Consider the following 9,950-nt stretch of genomic DNA (forward strand, 5'->3'; position numbering starts at 1 on the left):
TGGTTGGCCTTGGTAAGGTGGCCATCTCACATGATAGCTCCATACAAAATGTCATGCTCATTGAATCTCTTGGCTACAACTTACTTTCAGTATCTAGACTTGCTGATTTCAGTTTCAATGTCCTATTTGCTGAAGTAGACTGCCAAGTGTTTCGTAGAGATAATCATAAAATGGTCTTTACCGGTATACGTAGAGGAGATCTTTACATTGTTGATTTCACTAAAAAGGCTCAACCTAAAACTTGCTTAATTGCCAAATCTTCTAAAGGCTGGTTGTGGCATAGAAGACTAGGTCATGTTGGTATGCGAAATCTTGATAAGCTTATTAAAGGTGATCATGTCCTTGGAATAAAACATGTCATATTTGACAAGGATAGACTTTGTAGTGCTTGTCAAGCAGGGAAACAAGTTGGAGGAAGTCATCGCGCGAAGAACATCATGACCACAAGAAGGCCACTCAAGATACTTCACATGGGTCTCTTTGGTCCAAATGCCTACAAGAGTCTCGGTGGTAACTCATTTGGTCTAGTCATAGTTGATGATTTTTCAAGATTTACGTGGGTGTTCTTTCTTGATGACAAATCGCAGGTCCAAAAGATCTTCAAAAACTTCACTAGGAAGGCCCAAAATCAGTTTGATGTGAAGACCAAGAAGGTTCGGAGTGACAACGGAACGGAGTTCAAGAACGAAAATGTGGACACCTTTCTTGACGAAGAAGGGATCTCACACGAGTTCTCGGCTACGTACACACCTCAACAAAATGGAGTTGTTGAAAGGAAGAACCGGACTCTTATCGAGATGGCAAGAACGATGCTTGATGAGTACAAAACGCCAAAGCACTTTTGGGCGGAAGCGGTTGAGATAGCTTGTCATGCAACAAATCACTTGTACCTTCACAAGCTACTCGACAAGACGGTATACGAGCTCCTCACCGGTAACAAACCCCAAGTTGGATACTTTTGAGTATTCGGCTCAAAGTGCTACATTCTTGATAAGCATCGTCGTTCTAAATTTGCTCCTAAATCTCATGAAGGTTTCCTACTTGGTATGGCTCAAACTCTCACACTTACCGTGTCTACAACAATTTCACCCGAAAGGTTGAAGAGAGGGTAGATGTGAAGTTTGATGAATCTAACGGCTTGCAAGTAGAGCAATTGCCAATTGATGTAGGAGACAAAGACCCTTCGGAAGCAATTCAAGACTTGTCCATTGGCAAGATTCGTCCAACGGAAGTGAAGGAGAGTACCTCGTCCGTCCAAGTGGAAGCTTCTACCTCACGACAAGGCGAACCAAGAGTTGATACAGAAGCATCCACAAGTGGGACACGCCAAGATGAAGAAAATGAGGAAGTGCACCAAGATGAACATCAACAACCTCCTTCTCCACCACGAGAAGAGAACGACAACGTCAACAATGAAGAAGGCCAACAAGAAGCACAAGATGAAGAGGATGTTCCACCCCGACCCAAGCAAAAGCTTTCACGAGTTCGAGCAAGAATTGCTAAGGATCATCCCGTCGAGCAAATCTACAATGATATCCAAACCGGGAGAATCACTCGCTCTAAAACTCATTTAGCTAACTTTTGTGAACATTACTCATTCACCTCTAGCATTGAACCTATGAAGGTTGAAGAAGCATTGGAGGATCCAAATTGGATAAACGCTATGCATGAAGAGCTACACAACTTTGAGAGAAATCAAGTGTGGACTTTGGTCGAGAAGCCCGACAACAACCACAACATCATTGGTACCAAATGGGTGTTTCGCAACAAGCAAGATGAAGATGGACAAGTGGTTCGTAACAAAGCACGTCTTGTCGCCCAAGGCTACACAAAAGTTGAAGGTATGGACTATGGTGAGACATATGCTCCCGTTGCTAGACTTGAGTCCATTCGCATCTTACTTGCTTATGCTAATCATCATGATATCACCTTGTACCAAATGGACATTAAAAATGCTTTTCTAAATGGCAAAATCGAAGAGGAAGTTTATGTTAAGAAACCTAATCATGTTTACAAACTTCACAAAGCCCTTTATGGTCTTAAACAAGCTCCTAGAGCATGGTATAAATGCTTGACCAAGTTCCTTATTGAAAAAGGCTTTGAAATTGGTAAAATTGATTCTACTCTTTTTACTAAAAGGGTTAATGGAGAACTATTTGTGTGCCAAATTTATGTTGATGATATCATATTTGGTTCAACTAACCCTCATTTTAGTGAGAAGTTTGGAAAGCTAATGTTGGAGAAGTTTGAGATGTCTATGATGAGTGAACTCAAATTCTTTCTCGGTCTGCAAATCAAGCAAACTAAGGAAGGTACCTTTGTATCTCAAACGAAGTACACCAATGAATTATTCAGGAAGTTCAATATGCAAGAATGCAAAGGTATGACTACACCCATGCCTACTAGTGGACATCTTGATTTAACCAAAGATGGTGAACCAGTTGATCAAAAGGTTTATCGCTCTATGATTGGTTCATTGTTATATCTATGTGCCTCTCATCCCGATATTATGCTAAGTGTGTGCATGTGTGCACGATATCAAGCTGCTCCTAAAGAATGTCATCTTAAGGCTGTGAAAAGGATAGTGAGATACCTAATCCATACGCCAAATTTTGGCATTTGGTATCCTAAGAGGTCCTCTTTTGATCTTGTTGGCTACTCCGATTCGGACTACGCCGGAGACAAGGTTGATAGAAAATCCACTTCGGGTACTTGTCAATTCCTTGGTAGATCTCTTGTGTCTTGGTATTCCAAGAAACAAAACTCGGTATCCTTATCCACCGCCGAAGCGGAATACATTGCCGCTGGTTCATGTTGTGCTCAATTACTTTGGATGACCCAAACTCTTAAAGATTATAGGATATATGTGAAACATGTTCCATTTCTATGTGACAATGAAAGTTCTATTAAGATTGCTCACAATCCCGTGCAACATTCTCGAACTAAGCATATTGAAGTTCGTCATCATTTCATTCGAGATCATGTTGAAAAAGGGGACATTAACCTTAAGCATGTTCGCACCGATAAGCAATTGGCGGATATATTCACTAAACCACTTGATTAGAAAGTGTTTTGTGGTTTGAGAGGTGAATTGAACATCATTGATGCTTCAAACTTGGAGTAGGAACTCCATTTGATACATGCGAGGCATGAGCCTATGACTAATCCTCGATATTTCTCTTATGATGCTATTCATATGTCTTGGATATATTTGTACCTTGCATGTTATCTAACCCGTGTAGGTACTTGGTTGAATCTAAATCTATGAGATTGCGACTCACTCACATCTTGAGCAATCTCTACATCACCAAGTCTCTACACAATGGTGGTTGAAGACAAGGAAGCACGAAACCATTCAAACATATCCTTTAGCAAATTCCATGTTGAGTCTCATGATTGTCATTTTGGATACACAAGTGCTCTTCCTTGCAAAGATAACCCATGTAGGTAGATGAACTCAAACTCCAAGTGGTGCTCCCAACCCTTGATGAACTACATCAACCTTGAGCAACCCACACAAGTTCAACTACATGAACAAGATCAACACCACCACCCAAGGTATGTTATTCCATCTTAGAGAGGCTTTACTCCAAGTCATGAGTCAAAGAAACTCGACAAGATGTGAATACATAAAAAGGCTTAAACGAAAAATGGTAACCCCATTCTGAGCTTAAACGATGAGTATGATCTATGATAAAGTGCTCTCACTTGACTCCTAAGTCAATATTGTTGGGGAACGTAGCAGAAATTCAAAAATTTTCCTACGTAACACCAAGATCTATCTATGGAGAGACCAGCAACGAGTAGAAAGGGGAGTGCATCTACATACCCTTGTAGATCGCTAAGCGGAAGCGTTCAAGTGAACGGGGTTGATGGAGTCGTACTCGTCGTGATTCAGATCACCGATGATCAAGTGCCGAACGGACGGCACCTCCGCGTTCAACACACGTACAGCCCGGTGACGTCTCCCACGCCTTGATCCAGCAAGGAGAGAGGGAGAGGTTGAGGAAGACTCCATCCAACAGCAGCACAACGGCGTGGTGGTGGTGGAGGAGCGTGGCAATCCCGCAGGGCTTCGCCAAGCACCATGGGAGAAGAGGAGGAGGGAGAGGGGCAGGGCTGCACCAACGAGAGATCTAATCGCGTGTTATGGGCAGCCCCATGCCTCAATATATATAGGGGGGAAGGGGGCTGCGCCCCCTTTAGGGTTTTCCCACCCCAAGGGGCGGCGGCCAGCCTCCAGATGGCATCTGGTGCGGCGGCCAAGAGGGGGGGGAGGAGTCCATCCTCCCCAAGGCACCTCGGAGGTGCCTTCCCCCTTGAGGACTCTTCCCTCTAGGGTTCCCTAGGCGCATGGGCCTCTTGGGGCTGGTGCCCTTGGCCCATGTAGGCCAAGCCGCACCCCCTACAGCCCATGTGCCCCCCCGGGGCAGGTGGCCCCACCCGGTGGGCCCCCGGGACCCTTCCGGTGGTCCCGGTACAATACCGATGACCCCGAAACTTGTCCCGATGGCCGAAACAGGACTTCCTATATATAAATCTTTACCTCCGGACCATTCCGGAACTCCTCGTGACGTCCGGGATCTCATCCGGGACTCCGAACAACATTTGGTAACCACATACAAGCTTCCTTTATAACCCTAGCGTCATCGAACCTTAAGTGTGTAGACCCTACGGGTTCGGGAGACATGCAGACATGACCGAGACGTTCTCCGGTCAATAACCAACAGCGGGATCTGGATACCCATGTTGGCTCCCACATGTTCCACGATGATCTCATCGGATGAACCACGATGTCAAGGACTCAATCGATTCCGTATACAATTCCCTTTGTCTAGCGGTATTTTACTTGCCCGAGATTCGATCGTCGGTATACCGATACCTTGTTCAATCTCGTTACCGGCAAGTCACTTTACTCGTTCCGTAACACATCATCCCGTGATCAACTCCTTGGTCACATTGCGCATATGATGATGTCCTACCGAGTGGGCCCAGAGATACCTCTCCGTTTACACGGAGTGACAAATCCCAGTCTCGATCCGCATAAAACAATAGATACTTTCGGAGATACCTGTAGTGCACCTTTATAGTCATCCAGTTACGTTGTGACGTTTGATACACCCAAAGCACTCCTACGGTATCCAGGAGTTACACGATCTCATGGTCAAAGGAAGAGATACTTGACATTGGCAAAGCTCTAGCAAACGAACTACACGATCTTTGTGCTATGCTTAGGATTGGGTCTTGTCCATCACATCATTCTCCTAATGATGTGATCCCGTTATCAACGACATCCAATGTCCATAGCCAGGAAACCATGACTATCTGTTGATCACAACGAGCTAGTCAACTAGAGGCTCACTAGGGACATATTGTGGTCTATGTATTCACACGTGTATTACGATTTCCGGATAATACAGTTATAGCATGAATAAAAGACAATTATCATGAACAAGGAAATATAATAATAATACTTTTATTATTGCCTCTAGGGCATATTTCCAACAAATATACTCTAACATAGGTGACTTTGTCACCGACCATTTCTAGATGAAGTTCTCTAGTGTTTCTCCGTGCTTTTGCATTTGCATATTTGTTTCCCCTTTCAAAAAAACTTCATCTAGAACTTTTAGTTTCTTTTCTTTCCTTTTTGTTCTGCATTTTCTGCATCCAATTCATTGCAAATCTTTCAGTAAATTCCTTGCATATCCTTGTGAGATCTTACTTGTCTAGTGAGCTGAGGTGACAAGTGGTTTCACTCTGATAAACTCGGTCACACCGGTTTGTTCTCTTCGGCCCAACCGAAATCCTTCGGTGCAACCAAAGCCCACAACTCGGAGTCACCGATTTCATCACAGGAAAACCAACTTGCCACTTATTCCCAATTTTTGTTTGCTCCAGCTCCACTCAATGATTCTTGTCCTCCGCCAGCATCATATTAGACATGCTGCTTTGCTCTGTGACTCAAGGACCAACCCATTTGTATCACATGTCCAGAAGAGCCCTTCTCGAAAATTGATGTCAAAGGGGGAGAGATAGATCACATCAAAGCTTAATCCTTCCTATAGGGGGAGAAAGAGAGAATACTCAGGGGGAGAGAGTTTCTCAACTAGGAGAAAGTAATATCATCAAAGACCCCAGATGCTTGGTGTTCAAGAGGAGAGATGTCACATGTCTTTAAGAGGGGAAAGACATGTTTGGTTGCTTGCTTTAGCTCAAGCTCTGTTGTTTCTTTTTTGTTGCTCTGATTTTCTGTTCCCTATCTTCTCCCAATATCCCATGCAGATTCAGGGGGAGCAAGACATCTAAGGGAAGGAAATCTCTGATTTTATTGCATATCTTTACCTTTGGGGGCATGTCTATATTCAATGTAGTACTTAGTACTCACTCTACATGTCATCCCAGCCTTGCTTCTCTTGTGGTTTCTCTTGTTTGCTCTGCTCAGCAGGTGTATCTGTGTTATTTAACCTTGTTTGCGTAGGTTCATCCCATCCTAAGGCAACTCAAGACCACAAGGTAAGTATATGCATCACAGTCATGTGAATGAGAAGTTCTTGCTGATGTACATACTGTTTGCAAGAAGGACTCATGAGCATGAAGGTACATTTCTCACATTCACATCATTTGCTCTGATGCATATAGCCAAGATACATGTAACACATTGCTTACTCTGTCATGTTTATGCATTCACATGCTCCTATATTCAATATTCACATGATTGCATACATGTAGGGGGATCCTATGCATGTTACATGTCTTTCCAAAGCTTTACTTGCTATTCTCTATATCTTTATCTAAAGCTTTGATGTATGTTGTCATCAATTACCAAAAAGGGGGAGATTGAAAGCACAAGTGCTCCCTGGGTGGTTTTGGTAATTAATGTCAACATATCTCTTGTTGGACTAACACTTTTACCTAGTATGTTTCAGATAAGTTCAACAATGGAGTGGCATGGACTAGAGGATGTGGAACCCCTTCAAGATGCTAAGTACAAAGGATTGGCTCAAGCTTCAAGATCAAGACTCTACATTTTCTATTTTAGTGATCCAAGATCACATTGAGTCTATAGGAAAAGCCAATACTATCAAGAGGGGATGAGGTGTTGCTTAATGGCTTGCTTGCCCAAAGTGCTTCGTGATATGCTCCAAAACCCTCAACTACCTTCCCACATCCACATATGACCTAAACCAAAAGTCAAACTCGGCCCCACTGATTCTTTCTATCCGGAGCCACCGAGTTCAGTTAACATAGCCACTGCCAGAAACCCTAATCAGTTCGGTCTCACCGATGGGATCTTGGTCTCACCGAGATGGGCTTGCAAACTCTCTGTTACCTGTTGCAATATTTTCGGTCCCACCGAGATATGCAATCGGCCCCACCGAGTTTGCTTGGCCAACTCTCTGTTTCACTTATTACCCAAATCGGTCCCACCGAGTTTGAGTAATCGGTGAAACTGAGTCTTGGTTTTACCCTAACCCTAGCACATCGGTTCCACCGAGTTGAACTAGTCGGTCCCACCGAAAACCCTAACGGTCACTAGGTTTACTAAATCGGTCCGACCGAGTTTTTCTCTTTGGTCTCACCGAGATTGGTAAATTGAGTGTAACGGTTAGATTTTGTGGGGAGGCTATATATACCCCTCCACCCACTCTTCATTCATGGAGAGAGCCATCAGAACATACCTACACTTCCAATACACAGTTTTTGAGAGAGAGAACCGCCTACACTTGTGTTGAGGTCAAGATATTCCATTCCAACCATATGAATCTTGATCTCTAGCCTTCCGCAAGTTGCTTTCCACTCAAATCTTCTTTCCACCAAATCCAAATCCCGTGAGAGAGAGTTGAGTGTTGGGGAGACTATCATTTGAAGCACAAGAGCAAGGAGTTCATCATCAACACACCATTTGTTACTTCTTGGAGAGTGGTTTCTCCTAGATTGGCTAGGTGTCACTTGGGAGCCTCCGACAAGATTGTGGAGTTGAACCAAGGAGTTTGTAAGGGCAAGGAGATCGCCTACTTCGTGAAGATCTACCGCTAGTGAGGCAAGTCTTTCGTGGGCGACGGCCGTGATGGAATAGACAAGGTTGCTTCTTCGTGGACCCTTCGTGGGTGGAGCCCTCCGTGGACTCGCGCAACTGTTACCCTCCGTGGGTTGAAGTCTCCATCAACGTGGATGTACGATAGCACCACCTATCGGAACCACGACAAAAACCTCCATGTCTCCAATTGCATCTGAATACTCCAAACCCTTCTCATTACATTCTTGCAAGTTGCATGCTTTACTTCCGATTGCTCATATACTCATTGCATGCTTGCTTGACATGTATTGTGTTTGTTAAACTTGTTCTTAAACTCCACTTAAACTTAAGAATATTAAAAACTGCAACTTTTGGCACTTAGTGTCTAATCACCCCCCTCTAGACACCTCTTCTCGAACCTTTCATTAGGCTCTTGCAAGCCCAAACTGACGAGATCATTGCGGCGGTTGGTCAGGAGCCCACTCTTGGCTCCACTTGGAGAAGTTCATGTTCATGTAGGCGGACATGCTCCTCAGGGATGACGCGTGGTTGCTCATATCATCAATAGAGCCCCAAAGGTTGTTGAGGTCCGCGTAGGTGGTGTAGTCTTGCTGGGGCTGCTCTTCCTCTCCGTCAGTGGCGAGTTACTTGTTCAGGTTCTGGCCCTTCTTGATCAAAAGTTGCATCTCCTTCCTGTGCAACATAATGCAATTATCCATTCTCGATGGAGAAACAGTTAGGCATAGGTGTGGGTAAAAAGTATGCCACTCTAGGAAACTGATAAAATGGCGGCCATTACGAACTACTACCATACCAGTGCTAGTAAGAACACATATGTTAACAAGGGTGTTACCAACAATGGGGTGGAGATGACTGTAGTCAAGGCTAAGGGAGTTGGCAAACATGTTGATCTCTCCTCCACACATGATATCTCCTTGTGCACGATTTGCTTGATGCGCGAGGTGTAGAAAAGGTATTCCCCTAAGTTGGGTGAATAACCGACGTCCAGGTTTGCTGCTTTCCTGAGAACTAGCATGTTCTCATCATTCACCTTATGTAACGCCTGGATAATTAAGCTACAGTGAAACTCTGCTAATGATGCCACGTCACCTCCGTTACCGTTTCTAATATCGCGTTAGTTCAAAACCGGTTCAAAAATCAAATTCAAAATATGGCAAACGATAAAAGTTTTCAAGCGTTAAAACAAAAATGTCCAATTAGTGCCAAATATTACATAGGTAATTATTGTAAAGAAAACACTTGTTTATAAAATACTAAAATGCTCTAAAATAAATAAAACAGAAAAAGGAAAATACAAAATAGAAAACAAAAAAAATGAAAAGCCCCCCTCCACTGGGCCGAATGGCCCAGCTGGCCAAAGCCGGCCCAATTGCCCTGGCCTATAAGGCCCTCCCCACACCCGAAACCCTAACCGGTCGCCCCACTCCCCCACCCACTCCCTTGATCCACCTCTCCCCTCCTCTGCCCCCCGATTGGATCGGGGGAATGAACCACGCCGCCTGCCGCCCGACGCTGCCTAGACCTCGCCGGAGGCCACGTCGCCGGAGCCCCTCCTCACCGGACTGCCTCCTCGTACCGTTGCCCTGAACCCTACAAACCCACCGCGAGGACCACACCTCCCTCCCCCTTCTTCTCTGCCCCGCGCTCGCGCTCGCGGCGCCCCGCCCGCGCGGTCCCGCTCCGCCCTGGCATCCGCTTCCCCTACTGTAGCTACGCCCCGTGCCGCTCGCCGCTGCCTCACGCACGCGCTCGCGCCACCCGCCACCTCGCGCATGCGCTCACGCCAATCGCCGCCTCCCGCTACTGCCGCGCCACCCGCGTCCGCCCGCCTCCTCTGCTGTGCTCGCTAGCGCCGCCTCGCTCCCCGCCTCAGCGCATGGCCTCGCCCGCCGGCCGCCCTCTCCTCCTC

This window comes from Triticum dicoccoides, chromosome 6A, assembly GCF_002162155.2.
Source record: "Triticum dicoccoides isolate Atlit2015 ecotype Zavitan chromosome 6A, WEW_v2.0, whole genome shotgun sequence".
Classification (NCBI taxonomy): Eukaryota; Viridiplantae; Streptophyta; class Magnoliopsida; order Poales; family Poaceae; genus Triticum; species Triticum dicoccoides.